At 38.7% G+C, this 21,420-nt stretch overlaps 1 long non-coding RNA gene across 1 annotated transcript in view; it reads left to right on the top strand.

Annotated features, from left to right (window-relative positions):
- LOC143666782 (uncharacterized) overlaps positions 1–3,990 on the top strand; it is a 68,143-nt gene extending 64,153 nt beyond the window's left edge. The window contains exon 3 of the long non-coding RNA XR_013167724.1: positions 3,886–3,990. This is a non-coding gene — a long non-coding RNA (uncharacterized LOC143666782). The remainder of the gene's footprint in view (positions 1–3,885) is intronic.
- The last annotated feature ends 17,430 nt before the right edge of the window (positions 3,991–21,420 follow it).

The raw sequence follows: 21,420 nt of genomic DNA, 5'->3' as shown, positions 1-21,420 counted from the left end.
TCACTCTTCATGGTAACCTCAGCCCTTCACATAATGCTTGGCATACAGTAGGTGCACAGTCGATGTTAGCTGACATGGACAATGTGCCTGAGCTACCTAGATCTGTCATGATTTCACAAGAGCTAAGAATTTTTTTTAGCTCTAGACCTAGTGCTGAGATTCTTTCATCTAGGCTCAATCTTTTCTGCCCATTCCAACTAGCTAATCCCCAAAATACCTTGGGCGCAAGAAGCAGTGAAAACTAAAGTATTTGGAAAACTTAGAAATCAAAATGGAAACCAGAATGCATTTCAAAATGTAAAACGGAAAGAAAAGATTACGCCAATGGATTCTACCTCTGTCTTTTTTTTTAAGTAAGCAGGCAGAAAATTCATTGAGAATATGTAAGAGGACATGCAGACACTCTAGCAAAGACAGAGGTGAGGGAGGCAAAAGGCAATAGGCAAGGTGGGGCCATTTGCTTTCATAGATTAGGTTTATTTATTCCTTCCCTGGTTCAGCGCTTTTTTTTTCTACTCTCTGTCCTCTCCAGCATGGTGCCTGGTGGTAGATAGTGCATTTAGGTGGTTCTGTTGGCTCTATCCTTCTCCATAGATGACTCACACAGGTGGGCTCCAGATGCATCAGCTGCCATAAGTGGGTAGCGCCTGTTCACTTTATCTGTTCAGGACATGCTCTGCTGACCTTGATTAACTGTCCTTGCTTTAAGGGCTCCTTCATGGTTTTATTTTCTCTCCCCTCTCTTTCTGTTCTAGCCTGCCTCAAATGCCCCCTCAGAGAGTTCTCATACCTTAGTCTTAAGGGGTGCTGAGGGACGAGGGTCTGTCTTCTGTAGTTGCTTCTGGCTTGTCAGGGGGCATAGGCCCTACCTGATGGGGCATAGAACTTTCTAGTTACCTCATTTAAGTTGATAAGGGAGGAGTCCAGAGTGACAGTTGGAATGGCTGAAATATCCTTACATCAGCATTGGTTTGGTATGAATGGCTTCTAGTCTGGAAGACTTCTGTGTCTTTTTTATTGCAAAAAAAAAAAATCACTTTAGATGGCCACTTTAAAAGGTCTATGCTTTGATTAAACATTTAAAAAATTGAAATAAAAAGAGTCAGCATCTGTCTAAAAGTAAGCCATCTGTATTAGAGAATAGTCTTTAAAAAAAACAACCAGCAGAAGGATGATGTCAATGACAAAACACTGCAGGTAACCTAGAGCATTTGAGGGGAAATCAGAGAGCACATCAATGTCTAAATCACTGATGGGGAAGGGCAGCCTGATCTGTAGTCCACTTCCAGCATTTCTGCTCAATAGGAAAACACAGTCACTGGACGAGCAAGGCGTGGTTCTAAGTTCTCTATAAAATGGTTGATATTGTTTGCCCCTAATTTTCTACAAGGGATAAAAAAAGCTGGGAAAGTAGATATCCACAAAGAGCTTTTCTTAGTTATAAAAGAGCGAGTAATGTTTTCTTCAATAAAATCAAAGGCTGGTAGGAAATGAGATTTTGATGCTCAGTTAAATTCAAACCTGGAAGCAATGGAGCAAGAATTAGAAGCATGCTCACACATAGACACACACACACACACACACACACACACACACACACACACACACACACCAGAAGTGGTTTAGATGGTTGGAAAGTTCCAGAGAAAGTTGGGTCACTCTGAAAGTCTGGGGTAAAATAGGCTGAGAACCAGTTCTCATATGAAAAGTAGTGACTGTTATTCTTAATTATACTTAAGTATTTGTATTTCCTTGCATTCTGCTCTGGTTATAAAACATCAAATATAATTTCAAAAGTAATTTCAGCTTTCACCAGAAAACTTTATAGTGAAACCAGTATTATGTCATCAGGATCTCTGTCATAGAACTGACTATAAAGATAAATGATTGATTCAATGTGGTATCTTATATCCTTCCAATGCAAAATACCCATCAATAAAATTTAAGGTGGACTTTCATTATGTTAATGTTTATGACAAAATGGGCCACATTTTTAGAAAGGCTGTGGTGTTCCTAGTGTCATAATGCCTTGACCAAACTATTTTGAAGACAAAGGCATTGAGAAGCAGGTGCCATTTTATTTTACCCATTCACCCATCCATTTCAAAAGCTTTTAGTAAGCCCCTACTCAGTGCAAGGTCTTGTGTTAGGCCTTGAGAAATGGAAACATGAGTTAAACAGCCCTTGACAGCAGGTAGCTTATAACCTGGGAAGAGAAGAAATACAGACAGAAATGCAGAATATATAAAAGTAACAATGTAGACAATGAAAATTCATGGAAGTAGAAATTATTTCCATGGATGAGGTTTTATTTGAGCTGGACTTATGAGGATGGAAAAGCTCTGAGTATGCCCAGGCAGGGGGAGAAGGTTTTCAAGTCATATGGAATGGCATGAGTAAAATATGGAGGACAATAGCCCATATCATATCTATGGAATTACGGTTAGGTGAGTTTGGTCAGCACGTAAGATGACACCAAGGAAAACTGCACTGGATCTACCTAGAATGGAGACTGGGCTAGTTGTTCAATGTCAAGCTAAGGATTTTAGATCCCTTTATGGAGGTGGGGGATCACTAGAGTTAGGGAGAATTACTAGATACACTGCAGTCATCTAGGTGAAAAGCACTCAGAGCCACGCAGGAACTGCCTTCAATCTTGTTTTTGTATTTTTAAGGGTGATCCGGGAGGAGAGGTGGCTTGGAAGGCATTTGCTACATTATTAAGAGAGAGACCAAAGCGCCCTTTCAGACCTCCTCTTCCTTGGATCCTTTACATTTCCCTTGGGCTTCTGTGCTAGGTCTCATCTCCAGCACCACAGGATTTCTAATGATCTAAGAGCTGGGCATTATTAATTAAGTGGAGAGAAAAGAAACAGAAGCTCAAGTCCAGAGTGAGAAATTGCAGGAGAAGAGCAAAAATATCCCATACACTAGAATTTTAAAGAAGCTGCAAAGTCAAGTCCTTTTGGGTGGTGGTTCCAGGATATTAGCCAGCCTTTACGGTCTGCCTGCAGGGAGGTATGTCACAAGCTGTTCTGAGCAGTGGGGAGGCTGCGACATCGTTGTTCTGCCAAGCAAGGCTGCATTTTCCAATTTAAAAAGCTGAGCTACCCAGGGGCCAACCTGTTTGTTTTACAAAAGGGGAGACATGAAGCTAAAGTGTGTGTGTGTGTGTGTGTGTGTGTGTGTGTGAGAGAGAGAGAGAGAGAGAGAGAGAAAGCAAGTGGCGGGCAGAAGGAGGGAGAAGCGAGAGAACCTGAAGCACATACCAAATCTATCTACATGTCAACTCTCTGGAACAAAGTGGGTTTGTTTTTGACATTAGATCCTCTGGCACCCACAGAAATCACAGCCAGGAAGTCCCTGTGCCCTCATGACATGGTAATTAATTAGCTCTTATGGATCCTGTTGGGATCTCACAGGAAACAGGAAAAAGAAGTGAGAGGAATTCCCTTTCACCCCAGGCAATTTTGGAGCAGGGTTCAAACAACACTGGGGTAAGCCATGGTTTCATCGCACTGCTATGCAATCAGTGGAGATCAGTAAGTGTTCCCTGATAGAATCGAACTCAGAATGTTTAACGAGTTTAATAGTAAGGATAATTTTCCCATTAGTCCCCCTGACAAGCATTTATTGAAGACTTATTTTCCATGCCAGAGGTTTTCAAGGTTCTAGCCACAAAGGATAAATGTGACAAATCCATGCATCCTGATAGACCAGTGATGAGTAAACTTAAAGAAGTGCTCATCTAAGCCTGATGGCACACCGCCATTCCCATTGGAGACAAGAATTATTAGCCACTCATAGTATTAAATGAAGTTTATGGGTGTTGAAATTACTGTAAAGGAAAACTACACTGATCGGAATTCCCTATTCTATCTTTAGAACGTGCACAAGGGAGGCTGCATGTCTCAGTAGGAAGAGCAAGCTTTGGAGTCAGACCTGAGCTCAAATACCAGCTCAGCCACTGGGTGAGCATCAAGATGCAGGCAAGTCACTTCAAACCTCTAAGCCTTAGCTTATTCATCTTTAACACAAGATGGGTAATAACTGCCTTGTAAGAGTACTGGGAGGTAAGAGAATGTTCTCAGAGGCCCACTGCCACATCTAGTTACCTACCAGCATCTGCCCCCACATACTCTGCCTTCCCACCTCTATTCCAGCAGAACGCTCCATGCTCCTACATAAAGCCCAACCCTTCACTTTGCACATGATTCCATTGTTTCATGCCTGTGCAAGGATCTCATTCCAGCAATTTTCCCCCTCTCCACATCATTAATATTTGGTTCCCTACTGATTCATCCTTTTACCATAAGGAAAAAAAAAACACTCTTGACTCAGCTCCCCTACCAGCCACTGCTCCATATATTTGCTCTTTGCAATAAAACTCCTCAAAAGAGTTATCTATCTATATATAACAGCAACAAAAAATTATCAGACACCACTTATGTGACATCTAGGATCCTCTTGACCTTACTTATCTTTGGGGCACTTGGTCAGTTGTTTTTCCCCAGATGCCACCTGTAGAGTGACCACCTTCAAGAGGATATAACCTCACCCCTGCCCCTCACCCCCATCCCTGGGGCTTCCTTGGCACCAACATGTGAGATACAAAAGCTCAGAGCCCCAGTGTTGGCATTCCAGAAGTGTGGGAGAGTTAGCCTCCCTGGGGAAACTTTGGATACACCTAAGAAAGGAGTCAACAGCAGATAAATTCTTCTCCTTTCCTAATCCCATAAGCAGCAGTGGAAGAAACTGAAACGTATTAGCTTCAGTACCCACACAAATAAGATTGGTAGCACACCCTCATTTTGGCTTTGCCCCCTTCCTTACCATGACCCCCTTTCTTAAATCTCTTATCCTAGAACTGTTCTTTCTACCAAAGCAGTAGCAGGTATATTTTTCTTCAGACCTGGCTTTCTGGAGGAACAAGGCTGAGCTACTCGCTGTTTCTAAGTCTCCTCTCATTTTCTCTTAAGCCCACATCAGTCACGCTTTAGCTTGCACTAAAATTGTTCATCAAAGTCACCAACTTGATACCATTTCCAACGGGTACTTGCCAGTTATGATTTACTTGTCCTATTGGTACCATCTGACATGTTAGTCACTCCATCCTATATTTTCTTCACTTGGTTTCCCCTTTGGCTCTTACCTTTGTCTCTTTTGAAAGCTTCTTAACTCTTATTACTCAACCTTTTATTAATGGAATGTTCCAGCACTCAGTGCCTCTTCTCTTTTCTTCCACATTTACTCTTTTGACAATCAAACCTAATCTCATGACTTTAAATATTATCTGTCATATTTCATTGACAACCCCTGTCCATGATAAGGCATACCATTATTTTGTGTACCACCAAGAAAGAAAAAAACAGTTGTCAACATTTGTCAGACACATCCTAATTTCAGGGATTTAAAATGTGAAAAATATGTTCATTTTAGAGTTAATAAAATATGTTGACTATCAGTAATTCCCAAAAATATATTTTCAGCAATACTTCTCTTTGACATTCCAGATTCATATACTCAGCTGCCCCCCCTCCATATCTTCACATGGCCCTGATGTCTTCGCTCAATCCCCCAATCCTGCTCTACCCAAGTCCTTTCCAATCTCGGTTGATCCTTCCAGTTACTTAGGTTAAAAATCTTGAAGTCATTCTTGACTCCTCTCTTTCTCTTATATTTCACATGCAATCCATTAAGAAAGCTTGTTGGCTAATATCTGTGAATAACTGCAGATTCTGTCCTCTTCCCAACACCACCCTGATCCTAGCTCTCCTCATCGAGTGCCTGGATTAGCTCAAAAGCATCCTAATTTATCTCTTTGTGTCTATCCTTGTCCTCCCAAGTAGAGAGATTCATTTTTTTTAAGATCACATTATTCCTCTACTTAATACCCTTCCTTGGCTTCTTCTTTTACTCAGAGTAAAAGTCAATTTCCCTACAATAGCCTTAGTGCAGTGTCCTCTTTGGCTCTTCGTTCTCTTTCCTAGTAGTCTTCCCCTCAATCACTGCTCCATCTACACTGACCTTGTTGATATTCCTTGGATACACCAGGTATACTCTTGCCTTAGGGCCTTTACTCTGGGTATTTTCTCTGGAATGATCTACCCCCCTCCCCCCCATATCAACATGTTGACTTCCTCCACCTCCTTTAATAACATCTTGTCATCTTACGATATCACCTTCTCTAGAATGCCCATCCTGATCATCCTTGTGTGTGTATCGTGTATGTTTAATATCTTTTAAAATTAAGAGTTAGTTGTTGACACTAAAATCCAGATTGTCAATGAGTTTTGTTACATGTATACACCTATGCAAACAATGCCTCAATCACATTCTTGTACTTAATTAATCTTACATACGTAGTCTTTTATGTCTGACTTCATTTGCTCAACATGTTTTTGAGATTCATCCATATTGTAGTGGAATCAGTAGCCTGTTCTTTTTAATAAGTGAGTTGAGTGTAGACCAGGACAAAAATACACTAAAATTTGTTTAGCTACTCTCCAATTGATGGATATTTCAGTTAGAAAATTTTTGCCAAATAAGTTTGCATATAATACCCCTGTCATAAGTCTTTTCGTTGACATATGCATTCATATATATCTAAGGGTAGAATTGCTCAGTCATAGTATAGGTTCATGCTTGGCTTTATTAGAAATTGCCAAATAGTGATTAGAACTTTTTTCACTCCCACAGCAATGTATGAGAGATTTAGTTCCTTTGCATTCTTTCCAACATTTAATATTTTTAATCTTTTTATTTTTAGCCATTCTAGAGGAAATATAATGGTGTATCATTGTGGTTTGAATATGCACTTCTCTAATGACTAATATTGTTGAGCATCTTTTAATGTGCTTACTAGTCATTCACATATCCTTTTTTTGATGTGTCTGTTCTTTTTTCCCCCATGTCTTTGGACCACTTTTGAAATTAGGTTGTGCGACTTTAGATTATTAGTCTGTTTAAGTTATTTGCTGGATTCAAGTTTATTGTTGCTTTGCCTTTCCATTTTCTTAACAATGCCTTTTCATGAACAGAAAATTTTAATTTCAGAGAAGTTTAATTCATCAGTTTTTTTTTCCATTTATGGCTATTTCTTTCTCCTAAGCACCATTTTCCAAAGATAGTGTTTTGGGTTTTTTCTAGAAACTTTATTGTTTCTGATTTTACTTTAAGCAATCTAATGTTTCTTGTGTTGATTTTATGTATGGTGTGGAAGGGTGCTGACCGTTCTTTTAAACATTGCCTCCTCTTCCCTTCATCCAGCATTTTGATCCTCCTCACCCTACATCAACTTTCTTCTTTCTCTACACCATTTATGGTCTAAAATACTATATAATGTATTCATTATGCTTATTGTCTTTCTCCTACTTCCAGAATGGAACAGCACTCCTTGTATATTTTGTTCACCAGTGCCCTCCAGGGTCTAGTATGGTACTGCTTGATAAATTGTTGAATGAATAAAAGAAGCAGCATAAGTGCTTTTTTAAAATTTTTTAACTGTGTGTCAAATCTTGCACAGGGAGCTTTTATGAAACCCTTTTCTTATCTAAACAATAAATCAAGAATTTTCCTCTTTCATATTATTTTCAAGGACAAAATCGGTTTTGGCATAAACGCATGTGGTTAACTATTGAAATAAAGAGGGAAAAAAGAGAGCACACATAGGACATAGGAATTTGGCCTCTCAGGGGTATTCAAGTAATCAGCTTCCTCTTCTTTCCTCAAGCCTTTGCAGAAGGAAGAAACTAAGCAGGAGGACAGAGGCAGATGAGCTGATGGGCACAGGGAGAGGCAGAGCCCACTGGGTGTCACAGCTCAGGAGGGTCCTAGCAATGTACTGTCATGGCCCAGCTCATTACACAGGGCAAGTCTGGTCCAAACTGCAGGCAAACTAGAATCAATTTGGCCAATCCACAGAAAATTATGATTTTTTTCACTCTGTATTTATATGAATATTGCTGGGGTTGAAGGGTCAGGGAGAGGATGAAGCCTGAAATAATCTAAATGCAGGCCACAGTCCTGGGGTCAGGAATAAGTAAGCATCCACGGCAAGAGCTCTAGCTGGGAATTCCTGTTTTAGACACTCATGGTGCCCAAATCCAGAGATCCAGAATCAATTCATTCATTCATATTGATATACACTTAGATTATATAGTCTCTTGGAAAATGACATTGCCAAAAGATTACTAGTGAGAGCAATACAATATCTTTGGGGCAAGTAATAGGGGACCTAACACAAGTCTTTCCTGAAGAAATTATCTTTGGTGACATAACAATGTTCTTGGCACGTTGTCTGAATTGAAGTGCAGTCCAGATGGCTGAAACATAAAGAGCAAGGGAAATGGGGGCATGCAGTGAGAATAGAGAAGAAGAGTCCTGATGATGCAGGAACACACAGGCCATGTTAAGAAGTTTGGGATTTGTTCTAAGGATAATAGTAAACTCCTGAAAGGCTTTAAGGGAAAAAGAGTGCCATGAACTGATGTGCTTTCATTAAAGTTTATTCAGGTGGCAAAGAGGAGTTTTGGAGGGTGGGACAAGAATTAATGGGGAGAGGCAACCAGTCCTGGGCTCCTGTGTTCATCTAGGCAGGATGAGATGGTGAATCAGATTAAGGATAAGGTAATAGATAGGTGAGTGAATTCAAAAGATAATTAGAAGAGCAAATTGGTAAGACAGGAATTGATTAAAAGTGGGTGTGGTGGGGATGTCAGAATACTTTTCCTTATTGATTTCATGCCCTCCAACTGAGTTAGCATTCTGATTACTCTCCCATTAAATCACCTGCAGCCTCTTCCTCAGTCTTTGCTCATAAATCCCAACTGCTTCCTTCCAGCCTTCACGAGCACAGCATGGAAGAGATTACTCTTGGACTAGCCTCACCACATCATTCTTTTATAATACCACATTTTTAAGGAAAAACCACAAAACCAATACCTTATTGTAAATTTACTCCCTAAGTCGTTTCCTAAATATATATGAATGCCCTTCCTTGTTTTCTCTTTGCCCTTCCAATGCCTACATGTCTTTCAAGGATAGTTCAATCTCCACCTCAGATCACTATTCTCAATCCAGTCAGTCATCTGCAACAATGTGCTTTGACCTACCAATGAGTCATAAACACTCTCTGAGGCAGTGATTGGTGCGCAAGCTCAGACAACATCATGGCATCAATACAATGATAGGGTTGCATAAGATGATCTCTTAAACGCTTTCCAGTCTATGATTTGCATTTTTTTGCTCTCATTTTGTCTTTCAGTCAAATCACAAGTTCTATTTAATTTCTGTGGGCATATTTGTTATCTTTTCATCCAGCTTACAAGTCACAAGGGCAATTGGACTTAAATAAAGTCTTTCTATCTCTTACATCATCTCCCATGGTGTTTTGGATGTCAATTAAATGAGCAACACATAGAGAATATTTATGGTTGTTCCAAGAAGAACTGTGGAAAAAGGGATTGACAGTTTGCTTTCAGCTCCAACTCCCTTTACTCCTTCTCACCCACCTCTGCAGTAACACCCAGCAGGACTTCAAGTAGGCAGTCAGTAAATGCTGCTAGATTGAACTGTCATATCTGCAGAAGACCCAGCAATTAAAGTGTAATATGTTCATGTTTATTCACATTAGGAGGAAAATGAGTGAAATCAAACAATTCCCAGCCCAATTTTGTATCAATGGTTTCATCTAGTTCTTTTAGTAAAATTCCAAAAAGCAAACAATCAAATATAAAACAAAAATGAATACTAATACTCTTGAGCTTTACTTCCACCTTCCCTTTTTTTTGTGGAAGCACTTATGAAGGTGTCTAAAAGTGAGGTTCCCAGGGCTGGAGGGAGTGGTGATTTTATAGAGCATTTACTTACTCTCTCAATCTAACACTCAGAAGAACCCCCAGGAAATAGATTTGATTGTGAATTGTATTTTATAACTGAGGAAACAGTTTGCAGAGAGTCTAAGAAGAGAGTCCCAGATCGCCTAGCTGGTAAGGGTTAGAACTGGGAATTATACCCTGCTGTCTGGTCCCAGATTCTGTGTACTTACTCACCCTATCAATTTCTTCTCCAGATAAATAAAAAAGGAAGCACACGGCTTAATGCACAAACCTGGTCATCAGTCTTCCAGCCAATGGCCAGCTCACTCTTGGATGCACTGGTTCTCTTTAGAGCCCAATAAACAACCAGGGATTATGATTTCTAGGATACAAGTACTGATTTTTTCCTAAACTCAAAAGCATTCCAACAGGTTAGTGGCCAGGGTACATTTAGAAGTGTGTTTAGGAGATCACACAGACTTTTTTCTGTCTAACTCACTAAATCTTCACACTTCATAGGATGGTAAAAATTATTCCAGTAGTTTGATGCTATTTGGTAACCCAGCTTGGAATTGGTTAAGAATGTACATTAGCCCCCAGGAAAGGTGTGTGGTTATTGACTAACCATGCTGACTGCTATATATAAATGAATTTGGGGGTGAAGTTAATGCCCTGACCCTGTGTTCTCACAAGTATGCCCTCCTGGTCTCTGTACTTTGTGGTTTGCAACCTACAGAGTGAAACTTGGTCATAGGTACTAACAACCTATGCACCAGTCTGATGTCACCAGAATGCCATCGGAATGGCAGGATTTCCTCCCTGGGTCAGCATCAACCCATCATGGCTAATAAATGTGGGAAACTTTGCATCTAGGTGAAATAGCACCAATTAGGTGGACTTGAGCACTAGGTTTAGAGTTAGACAGGGATAGATTTTAAACCTGGCTACTCTGGAACAAAACAAGTAAATGAGGTTAAGTCCCTGTGAATTGCTATGTTTCTGTCTACTCCTTTTATAGTTCTGAAGATTACTGCAAGGGTAAATTACTTGATGCACATAGTATTTAGTACATGGTAAGTGTATTAGGGTTCTCTGGGGAAACAAAACCGACAGGATGTGTATGTGTGTGTGCATGTGTATGTAAATAAATATTATGAGACTTGTTATAGGATTTGGCTCAGAAACCATGGTGGATTGGCAAGTCCAAATTCTCTAAGGCAGGCTGCAAGCTGGGAACTCCAATGAAAGTTTCGATGAATTTCCCAGGAGAATCTAGCTGGCTGAAGTAGAGCTAGAAATTCTTCTTGCTGACTGCTGAAATCATCAATTCTCCTGTTAAGGCCCTCAGCTGATTAGATGAGAATTCTCCCATTGCTAAAGACAATCTCCTTTCTGATTGTAGATGTAATCAGGCAAAGCAGCAATCAACTGACTAATGATTTAAATCCACAAAATATCCTCACAGTAACAAATCAGGCCAGTCCTTGCTTGACCAAACACCTGGACACCATAAACTAGCCACTGGGACACACTAACTTAACCATCACAGTAGGTGTTCAGTAAGCATTTATTGAATGAATGAAAGCCCCTTACACTCAGCATTTGCAGCTCAGTTTTCCACTTTTGTCCTTGAGAATCCCAATCGCATGGATCAGGGAGAAACTGCTACACTTTTCTGCTTAATAAGAAAGAGCTGTTTTCAGAGAACATTGATACTATTTATCAAACATTCTCCTGAGTCACCATGATAAAAGGTTATGAATTACTTAGCTTTGGCTAATTCCCAGGACACCTAATATGTTCACATCTATTTTCAGAAAAGCTTCAGATTTGAAAATGAGTTAACTACATAAATTTTTTTTTTCATGGAGTAACAGCAAGGCAGTCAAGCAAGCAGCAGTATGCAGGCAACATTTTATCAGGCAGAGCTTCATAAGGAGGAAATTCGTTCTTGAGATTGGAGGAGAAACGTGGATAATGAGATAACGTTCATTATCAAACGTGGATAATGAACCAATCAGCAAAAAAAAATTAAAAGGCACTTGTGGACACTGCCTGAAGCCCTTCATAAACCACATTCTCCAGAATGGAGCAGACCCAGCAAGGCAACTGGGGAAATGAAAACCCTATGTGTAGAGCTCAGTAATGGGTCAATGCTGGCAAAAAAGTTGAGTCCCAAAGATAGGAGAAAGTCCCACAAAAGCAAAGCCCAAAAGTAATGGTGAAATTGAAGCTAGATTGTTTCCAACTTAAAAATTAATTAATGAATCCAATTCCCTCTTTTTTAGCAAATCCTTCTGAGAGGGCTTGTGGCCTTTGTGGTTGGCACCAAATTCTCAGGTTTTTCCCTGAGTAAATAAAGCTAATCAGGAAATCATTTTCTTTTTCCAAAGGAAGCCAGGCACTTTGCATTGTTTTGCAGATGAGCCAAAACTGTTTGCCATCAATGCATTTTGTTTCGGATCTTTGTAGTAACTCAGCCTGGATGCAATCCAAAATCTTACATCAATTTGATGCTAGCTCGATGTAAGAAAATTAAGTTTAGCTTTCACACAAGATGGCACAGGAAAGGGCTGCAGGACTGTTCAAACCAGTCTTGCAGGCAGGGAAAGAGAGAGCTTCTGATGCAAACCTAGAATTGGTTCCAAATAGGTAGGAACAAGTCTAAATAAGTAACAGCCAGGGTCATTGAAATGTAAAGCATAATCAAAAGGGGGAACCTTCGGTAGGAAGTTTGAATTAGACTATCTGGATAGGCTGTAACCTCTGGACTATCCAATCAGCAGAGAAACAGGGGAGGGGCCTACATGTTAGGTGTAGGTATAACTGTTTTTGCATTCTATTGTTTGGCACACCAGCCACTATTTTTCAGCTAGGCACCCGTTCCTGCAAGATCATGAATAGATTCTTTTCTTTTCCACAATCAGGTGAGTGCTTATTCTCTTTCAGGTAGAGCATTCTTTCTAACCATTCAATGGCAGAAGATATTTCAGCTTTTAGGTGGTGGGGAAAAATACTGTCAGGCTGTTGCATCAGGCAGACATACCTGGTTGAAAAGTGAAAAGTTCAACTAAGAGAAAAATTGTTTGTTGGCTACACAGTACTACACATTGTGACATGGCATAACCCATAACACCTTCATTCCAGGCCTTTGAGGAAGATATTATTGTATATCCGTTTTACAGTTGTAGACACTGAGGCTCAGAAGAATTAAGTAACTTGGCCAAGGTAGCCACAAAGCTAGAAGATGTTGATGCTAGAACAAAAATTGCATCCATTGGCTTACAAAGTCAGGGGGCTTTCTCCACCATGGTAGCTCCCCATTCTACATAATAATAACCCAGGAGATCATGGCAAGGCTATTGTTTTGGTTCTAAATGAATAATATGAATAAATACTTAAAATAAGAAGAAGAATTAAATACCTGCTATGAATAATTAAGTACTTAAAATTAAATACTTGAAATAATACAAAATTAGTCTCAGTGCAGGAAGATATACCATGAGTCATTTGGTCCATGTACCCATCTATGCTTAGAGTTTCAGAAATGGTTTTTTACAGTTTGAAACCAGGTAACAATCTTATGGCCAGGGAAATTCCCCTTATAAGACATCCTTATCTCCTTCTTTAAATAAATAGCTTATATTTTAAGTTTCTTCCATGTGCTAGGCAGTGCTATGTTCTCAAGTCATGCCCTAATGAATCTCCAAAAGAGTCTTATAAGGTAGGTGCTATTATGAATATTCCCATTTTAGAGAGAAAGAAGCTGAGGTTTAAAGTGGCTATGTAGCTTATCCAACATCACACAACTAGAAAACCTCATTGCAAGGATAGAAACCCAGATTATTAATAAGACTGCCAAGGTTGTCGGAGAAAAGTGAGCTACTAAAGGAAGTAAGCATGATGAGCTCCTATTATTTCCTGGCTTGACATCAGTGGATAATTGTGCTTATTTGCAAACTGTGGAGAGGCGTTCAGTAACCCAATACTTTCTTCTATCCAAGGGACATACCATGCTTCTCTTTTTCTTTGATTTGCTAGACTTAGAATACCTTGAGTAACTGAGGCAGTACACTAGCTACAGTGTACTGAGCCCATATTTTAACACCTGCAGTGAACTAAAACACTCCTACAGTTTGCTCCATTTGTGAGCAGCTCCGCTGATCAGAAAATCTTATTTATACCATACTCCTTATAAGTAAGATGTAAGGAAACTCCCACTTATATATCTTGTAGGTCAAGGGCAAAAAAAAAAAATTGCTGATGAAGTGACATTACCAAAAGCACAGAGATTTAATGCTATTCATTGACGCACGAGTGATCTTGAATGAAATTGAGAGATATTCTTTTTCAAGGACAGCGTAATAGCTAAAGGGGTATAATGTTTTATACCCAGAGAACCATCCAGCTACAGACAACTTGTCACACTAAAGTGGTTAAAATTTAAAAAAAAAAACAAAACAATTTTCAGTGACATTTTGAGTGCCTACAAGAGGCGCAACTGAATGAGGAAGTTTAAAGCTCTTTTTAAAAGATCACATTTTCATTTCACTTGAGATTATTTCCAGTCCTATGATTTTTGCATAAATATTTATGGAATCCTGATGGCTGATTTGATTATAAGTCTTTCATCCAGGAATCTGTCCCATTTTAGGCACTCCCTGAAACCTGGTTCTTTGCTAATCTTCAGTCCATATTAAATACACAACCGTTTTAACAGCCTCAATGGTCATATTTTTTAATTCTCATGTTTGTAATGCATTCTACTTCATGGAATCATTATTTGGGGGCAGATATTTGAAGACTCAAATCCCAAGACAAAATGGATGTCCCATATGAAATCTTTCAGTGTGATCAAAGATTAATAATGTACTAAATAGCCCCAAAACAAAGAGAGCAAATAGGCACTATTTACATCATCAAAATTCTTTTTACTTTGTTTCCTTTATGTGGTCCCCACATAACTCTGGGAAGTAGTATCCGATTGTACTGAGAAAGAACAGTAAGGAATGGAAAGGCAAATTCACTTATTTCAGTACCACATAGCAACTAAGCCAAAATAGTTCTCAAATCAGGTCCTCTTATGCTACCTGACTTCTCTAGCTATAGAGGAAGTTCAATTCCTGATTACCCAAACGGCAACAAAATCAATTTACTCTTCTTCCACCCATTCCAAGAAGGTCCAAGCTCTCTCCAGGCAAGTACTAAAGGAACCTGAAAGCATTTGCATTTACGCTTAACTCTCTCCCTCCAAGATCCCCCTTGGAGATGCTCTCACCACCATCAAATTCCTCTTAGTACTGAAAGACCTGCATTTTGTCCTGGTACCATCATGTCACAATAAGCAAAATAATTCCTCTTTGTGGAAGAATTGTGGTATGGTCAGAAGAGTCCAGCTTTCAGCATTTCAGTCTCTAGAAAGTGAGATGCAAAGGCTAAACTTGTGAACACATAGCTTGGACCATGGCATTTGTCCATTTCGGTCAGCTCAGTTCCTACGAACACCCTCTTCCCATCATGAATGTGTTTCACATGATGTTTCCTTGTGCTTGTTTGTGGAAGTGACCACAATCATCTCCCTGGACTCTTTGTTGTCTTTGAACTACACTGTAGTTCTGACTTACCACCTCTTCCCACTTGGCTTTCTTTCAGCCTTTCTCTTTTGTTCCATGAAGCCACAGTTTTATTATTTCTTCATGGAAACTTAAATATATATATATAATATATATATATAAAGTAATATTTTCTGAGTTTGAAAAGTTAAAAGTTCATAATCCCAAATAGCAATTTCTTATTTCCTCTTTCTTAATCTCCATATCCCACTTTTCAGTAGCAATCACTCAGAAAATTTTGGTTTTTTCCTAATGATATTTACCATCCTATTTCTAAATAAAATGGTTTTGCTATGTTTGAATTTTTCCATTTTAGACACTGCCTCTGTGCAAATAAAACAAAGGAAGCCATTAGATTGGAGCCACGAGCATTGGCCAATCCCTGACCAACAAACCCAAGTAACCGCTGAAACCTGAGGCAGCCTTTCCATACACACCGGCTGTTCTAAGAGGTGAAGTTCTAATGCCAGCCAGTCAGAAACAGATTCCTTAGGAAGGAGCTTTCCACCAGAAATAACCCAAATAAGGCAATGAAGCTTAGATATCAAATCAAATTCCACTGGAAACAGATCAAAAAAGGTAATGCAGTTTATTCAATCGCAAAATTTTCATCACTTGCATCTGCATTTGCCCTGTATAAGCCTTTTCTTTCTCTTCTTAGGTGGAGCTCCTTATCACTTTTAGTTTGGTGCTGTCCAATTTGCCAACTATTTGTTACCCAAATAAACTTCAACACAATGTTTAATTTATCTTTTACACCTCCTTTTATAGAACAGTATTTATAGCTCTTATACTACTCCACCCAAGCAACACTTTCCCTTCCTCTATTTTCTCAATGAAATCTATAAAAGGTAAATCAGTTTCCCTGCTTGCATTTTCGTGGCCATTTAAATATTGTTTAGAAGTGAACCACGTTGTGAAGGATGTTTACTTTTCCCACTGCTTAATTTAATCTCAATTGATTGTTCTCTTGGTCTTTTGCACAATTGTTGTCCTGGGAGTTCTCTTAACCTTCATCCCTTCCCTTTTTCCTGTCTGCATTACAAGTGTGATTTTTCTTTTTTGGTTTACTCCCCTATTTTGATGGAGCATGTCCTGCAGTAGCTTTCCAAGAAGAGAAAAACTATATACATATATTTAGATTTTCCATACCTGAAAATATCTTTCTCCACTTACACACTTAATTGACAGCTTGCCTAGGTATAAAATTCTAGATTGGCACTCATTTTACATCAGAATTTGGATGACATTGCCTTTTGGACTTCCATTTTGTTATTGAGAACTCTGTTTCCTCTGTATGTGATTTGTTTTCCTCTTTGGAAACTTTACAATGCTTAGTTTTTCCAAATATTCTAAAATTTCATAATGATGTACTATGGTTCTAAATCTTTGTCTAAACATGAAATGGATCATCAAGAGTTTCTTCTGATCTGAAAATTTAAATAAGGAACTTTTTAAAAATTAATTATTTGATATTTCCTCTTCAACATTTTCTTCATTTTGGACTTCCTGCTATTTGTCCCATTATTTGTGCACATTTTCTGCAATTCTTAAATCTCTTTCCATTTTCATAAAGAGTCTACAACTTTATCTATCAGTCCCTCTACTGGTTTTTGCCACACTTCCATCTTATTTTTTTAAAGATAGAATAACACTTTGTGTTCTCTAATTGATCCTTTTTATACCATCCTTTTCTTATTTCATGTATATATTACTTGGGTGATGTTAATAAGTTTATCAAAGTTTTTTCCTATGGCTTTAATTGTGTCTGCTTTCTCCAAGTTATGGTTCTTTCGTGCATATTGTTCTGCTTTGGGTTCTATCATAATGTAGAGGCTTTTCTGCAAGTGACCAAGGATACTTGGTTTTTAATGGATATAAGAGATTAAAGCACTAAAAAGCTGATGGGAAGCTCTGCGCATGGGGACAGGGCCTCCTAAATGTTGGTTTTCACTATAAAGTGATGGAATTGGTATCACCGCACTTCCTGGGAGACTCTACAACACTTGGTATCTGTTTCAATTGTGTTTTCTCATTCCTGCTTCTTCTTTTAGACCACTCAGTTTCCTTAGAGAGGAAACCGCTAGTCCCTAACTTGGTGGAAAAAGGGGCCTCATACCTCAGCATTCCACACAGACTTTTGCTTAACTCCTGTTTTCAGTAAGGTGTTCCACTTCCACTCCCAACTCTGCCCTAGTGACCCAAGTTCAAGTTTTCTGAGGCAACTTCTGCAGAGAGTGAACCCTCCCATCCTTGTCCAGGGTGGAGGGTAGTCACCTAAGTGTAAAGCTGGGGAAGGACCCCCAGGCTCTAATTATTCCTTCTGCCACAATTTTTTTTCTTTGAGCTTCCATGATCCCTCCTCTGACTCTACCTTCAGAAGAACCTGGAGCTAATTCCCCAACTTTTCTCAAATTCTGAGTATGAATTGCCTTGTTTCTTGTTGTATTCTTCTCCTTTAGGCATTAACAAAGCTAAGGAAACCAAAACCTGTCTCTTTGCTTTCTGCCTCCCAACATTATGCTGACCTCTCTTGTTTTCTATTTTCCCTCCCATTCCTCGTCATCATGGGTTAATGAGATATTTTAATCATTTATTGTCATTGTAAAGCTTTCTTTTTTCTTTTTAATTGAAGAAGTAGAGATAAATGTGAGTGTTTAATCTGCCATATTTATCCATTGTACTTTTTGGAGGTTAGCATATATTTTATTATGAGTGAAGTTATTTTGAGTTGATCATTTTTTCAACCATAAAAATACATCGATGTACTTAAAAAATATATGACTAGCTTCTATAGGGAAAATGGTGAGGCTCATGAAGCTAGTGAAAAGAGGAGAGAAAGGCTATGTGTGATATTTAAGACAAATCAATAGGGCATGGTGGCTAACTGTATGTAACTAGTGAAAGATGGGGCTTTGTAAAGGAGCTAAAAATTTTACATTTGGATGACTAGATTAATCAGGTCATCGTTAATAGAAATCAAATACTTAGGAGGAAAAGTATGTTTGGGGAATGAAATGAGTTCACTTTGGAATATACTGAGCCTGAGATGTTGTGCAGGAAAGGATTAATCTTACTCAAAGAGAGGTCTGGCTTTTGCCCTGGACTCCTGGGAGGTGATCTGCACACCCTGCGAATGTTCTTCCTGATATGAGTGTTTTTGCTTACTTTGAACCATACTGAATAGTCAGTGCTAACAATATATTTTACGGTTGGGGTTTTAGGCCACTTGATGTCACCTCAGCCTCTAGGGGAGTTGGAAACTAAGATCAGCCAGGCAGACAATCAACCATTTCAATGTGGCCAATTCCCATTGAGAACTATGGACAGCAAGGCTCTGGTGAGCCTTCCTGGTGGGCAACATTTTGTGTGTTTTGTCATATATCAGAACTGAGAGAAGTCAGCAGTATCCATGACTCTACTGGGAGAGGAAGACCAGAAGCTTTGGGCTTGGAATGGTCCTGGGTTCTGCCCCGACCTGCATCATCCCTTGGAGGATTTTAATCTGTATCCTTTCACTCTAATAGACTATAACCTTGAGTATGAGAGCTTTATGTGACATCCATAAGTCGTTCTAGTAAATTATTGAACCTGGTAGTGGTCTTGGGGGCCCCCAAACTTACAACTGGTGTCAGAAGTGAGGGTAGTCTTGGGGAGCCCCAAACTTTTCAGGTGTCAAGAAAAAAAATCTGGTTGAAGATAGTGGTTTTCAGTTTCCCTTGTAAGCAAAGAAATGCTCCTATTATCAAAATACGCATCACCAGTATAAATAACGCACTCATGGTGAGATTTTCAAGATGCCACTTGCTAATGAAAATGCTTTCATGGCGCAAAAAGTAAAAATCGCTTTTTCTTAGAGAAAAGGTTTTAAGAGACTGGTGAAAGGTTTTAAGAGACTGGTGAATAATAGGGTATAAATCATTGAATATAGTTAGGAAGTGCATGAACTATACAACTAAACAAGTGTGTGAACTTCTTAACTATATAACTATTTATATGGTTTCTGAGGGGAGAAGAGTTCAGTAGGTGACTAAAAGAGTTAAGATTTCCCAGAGATCTCTAGAAGCTGCCAGTATTTAATCTTATTTGAGTTTTACATATGCACATACTTTGAGGTACAGGGTGGAAAGAAGGGCCTAACTACATAGATAATAGTTATATAGCTAAGAAGTATGTGAACTTCTTAACTATAGGCTGTCACTGAATGCTATACCAGAGATTTATAAAGGAAGGGAATTTGGGGAGAAGTAATGGGGAATTTGAGAAAGATTCTTCAACTCAAAGTTGACCCAGTCAATATTTATGATAGCTCTTTAGTTGCAATAGTAAAATTGTCCTCTAGTCCATATATATTGACAGTAATTTGAAAGATTTCTTTGTATAATTTATTTTTCTTGACTCTTAAAAGGCCAAAATAAATAACAGCTAAAACAACCTGAAACAAATACAGAGCATGGTTGTTCAGGGAAGCCAGGAGATAGCTAAGTTTAATTTGCATTTAATTAACAAAACACAGTTCTAAGAAAATTTCTTAAGGGAATTCTCCCAGTTGCATGGAATGTCAGGAGTAAGAGGTAGCCAGATATCCACCTTTAGATCCAACTGGGTAAATGGGAAAACAGCCTGAAGCATCAGGAATTAAAATCTTAGTAAACGCTTTATTTAAAAAAAAGATATTTATGGATGGAAAAAAAGTTTATTAGGTGATGAAAGGAGTTAAGATCTCCCAGAGATGTCTAAAAGCTGCCAGTATTTTAATCTTATTTGAGTTTTACATATGCACATACTTCAAGGTATAGGATGGAAAGAGGGGAGGAAAAGAGAACCATAATGAGCATCTTCTCTTTCCCAGACCTTGTACAGATCATTTTACATGTTACCTATTGACTCCTAGCAATAGTCCTAAAAAGTAAGAGCGCGCATCTTCTCTTTCCCAGACCTTGTACAGATCATTTTACATGTTACCTATTGACTCCTAGCAATAGTCCTAAAAAGTAAGAGCGCACATCCCTGTGTTCCTAGCAAGATTAAATAAATGCCAGAGGTCATGCAGGCTGGGGACTGAACCCAGATTTGCCTGAGCACAACACACATTTCCTTCCTTAGGTAAAAGCTAATCAAAACCACAAATTAGATGATCTCTAGGTGGCCTTTGGTTTGTGCTTATCTCTACTCCTGCATTTACTTAATTCATTTATAATTATCTATTTACTTGACTATCTCTGTCAATGGGTAGGCAGGACCTTGAGGGCAGGAATCAAGTCTTCTTCCTCTCTGGATCTTCAACACTGAAGACAATGTAGACACATAGAAAGCACTTACTATGTCCTGGATGATTAAAAGCCTACTCTCTGGACAGCCAATCCATCACTCCTATACAAGACCATATAATTGCTTCTTCTTCCAATAAATTATTTTTAAGATCAAAAAGCAAATTAATTCTGAAATGATTTTAAAAATAAGTTAATCCTGAAGGAATTTTCTATTTCATGTCATTCACTTCTTTGCCGAAAGATAAACTCAGTCCTATTGGCAGAGCTAGACCCTGGATGTTTAATTGCACTTTGCATATATTCTCATTATTGTGTTTATTGAAGAGCATGATAATTATTTGTTTACTTACATATCTGTCTCTTGAATATACTGCTTATGTCTTGGAGAAAAGGACCACATCTTCCAAATGGCTTGTTCTTGGGACCTAGCATAGTTTCTGAGCTCCATAAATAATAAACACGCTGGTATGAACTGCCACCCAATGCATCACCTGCATATCATCTATATTTGGACACCAAATAATGAGTTGATGATTTCTAAATAGATACTCTATTACAAACTATTCACTGGGCTCTCTGTCAGTGACCAAATCAAAACCCAAATGACATGCTGGTAAAAAAAAATCCATGCCTGCAAACACCATGACACAAATATTCCATGATACAAATATGTTTCAATACCAATATAACTATCTTACATAGTGAAAACTCTCACAT

Source organism: Tamandua tetradactyla, chromosome 2 (genome assembly GCF_023851605.1).
Source record: "Tamandua tetradactyla isolate mTamTet1 chromosome 2, mTamTet1.pri, whole genome shotgun sequence".
Taxonomy (NCBI): domain Eukaryota; kingdom Metazoa; phylum Chordata; class Mammalia; order Pilosa; family Myrmecophagidae; genus Tamandua; species Tamandua tetradactyla.
This window is presented reverse-complemented; position numbering and strand designations above follow the sequence as displayed.